General features: G+C 46.5%; 1 pseudogene; it reads left to right on the top strand.

Moving 5' to 3' along the window:
- Positions 1–676: 676 nt before the first annotated feature.
- On the top strand, positions 677–1,298 carry LOC113831856 (annotated as a pseudogene).
- The last annotated feature ends 379 nt before the right edge of the window (positions 1,299–1,677 follow it).

The raw sequence follows: 1,677 nt of genomic DNA on the forward strand, positions 1-1,677 counted from the left end.
CACTCACACACACTCACACACACACTCACACTCACACACACACACTCATACACATACTCACACACACACACTCACACACGCACACACACTCACACACACTCACACACACACACACACTCACACACTCACACTCACACACACACACACACACTCACACACACACACACACACTCACACACACACTCACACACACTCTCACACACACTCACACACACACTCTCACACACACACTCACACACTCACACACTCACACACACACACACACACACAAGGAAATGAAGTATTGGTGCTTACTGCAATATCATACATTATCCTACACAAAAGAATCCAGTCAAACAAAAAATAACCTACGGCTTGATTTAATTATACATGATTCATTATCTCCACCATGGGGAAATATGCAGATACACAAAGAAAACTAATGGCTTCCTAGGGCTGTGAAGACTTGGGACCTTTGGAGACTGGCCACTAATGACTGCAGTTTCTTCTAGAATTGATTAAAGTATTTTAAATTTTGGTGATGATTGTACTCTTCTGTAGATATACTAATAACTAATCTGATAATTTGAAATAGGTGGCATTTATGATCTATGAGGTATAGCCAAATATTGCTGTTAATACAAACACACACACACACTATATATATATATGTATGTATGTATGTATGTATGTATGTATGTATGTATATGCTTCCAAGTGTCCTAAGTGTGTCCAGACTGTGTACTTTGACAAGAACCAGTACAAGTTCTGTCTCTAGTGTAAGCACTGCAGTAAGACACTGAGGCACCGGGGGCCACACTGAGAATGATGAGGAGCCCTTCAACCAAAAGCCCTGCTATGCCACATTATTTAGACCCAAAGACATGAATATCAGGGGTGCCAGTTCCCATATCTATGAGAAGCCCCTGACTGAGGGCCTTCAGGTCATCCCAGTGGTCCAAACAAAGGATTGGGAGACCAGAGGTTCACACACTCACACACACACACACACACACACACACACACAGGATCCCAGCAAAGTCTCTAGAGTCACCACATTCACTGGGGGGCCCAGCATGTGCCCTCAATGCAACAAAATGGTATGTTTTACCATTTCAAAAAGAAGATAAAAGGGCAAGGCCTGGCGTCAGCCCCACCTGCACCGAGTACTGCTCCAAGATGCTCTGAGTGCGGTGGCCAGCCCTATGTCACAAACCATGCTACGGAATGCTCTTTAGACCTGAGGGAGTGAACACTGCTGCTGTGATGTGAGCAGCTACACCCATGACAAGAGCCCTGATGGCACCACTCAGCCTTAGGATCTGAAGATGCTGTCACAAGGTCCCCTATTTGGCTCTAAGGACAGCTAACCAGTCCTGCCTCCGTGTGTCTTGCCAACAAGTCCAGGCCTGGGTGGTGAAGGAGGAAGCCTCCTAGCTGCTCTCCAGAGCAGCCCAGAATTCCAAGTTTCTCCGTGTGTCAGTCACCTAAGCATGTCCTATGTTACCTACGTCACCGCATTTGTGTCTGTGTGCCTCCGGGTCCCATGTGTCCTGTGTCCTAAACTCAATGTTCTCTCGTTATCCCTGTGTACTCATGTCCCCAATGGCTCTCTGAAGTGGCTGTCTCCTCTGTTCCTGTTGCCCATGCCTACCCACCAGTATTATGCTCCACTTGCCAGTGATGGCCATAAACTCA

Source organism: Cricetulus griseus, chromosome 9 (genome assembly GCF_003668045.3).
Source record: "Cricetulus griseus strain 17A/GY chromosome 9, alternate assembly CriGri-PICRH-1.0, whole genome shotgun sequence".
NCBI lineage: Eukaryota > Metazoa > Chordata > Mammalia > Rodentia > Cricetidae > Cricetulus > Cricetulus griseus.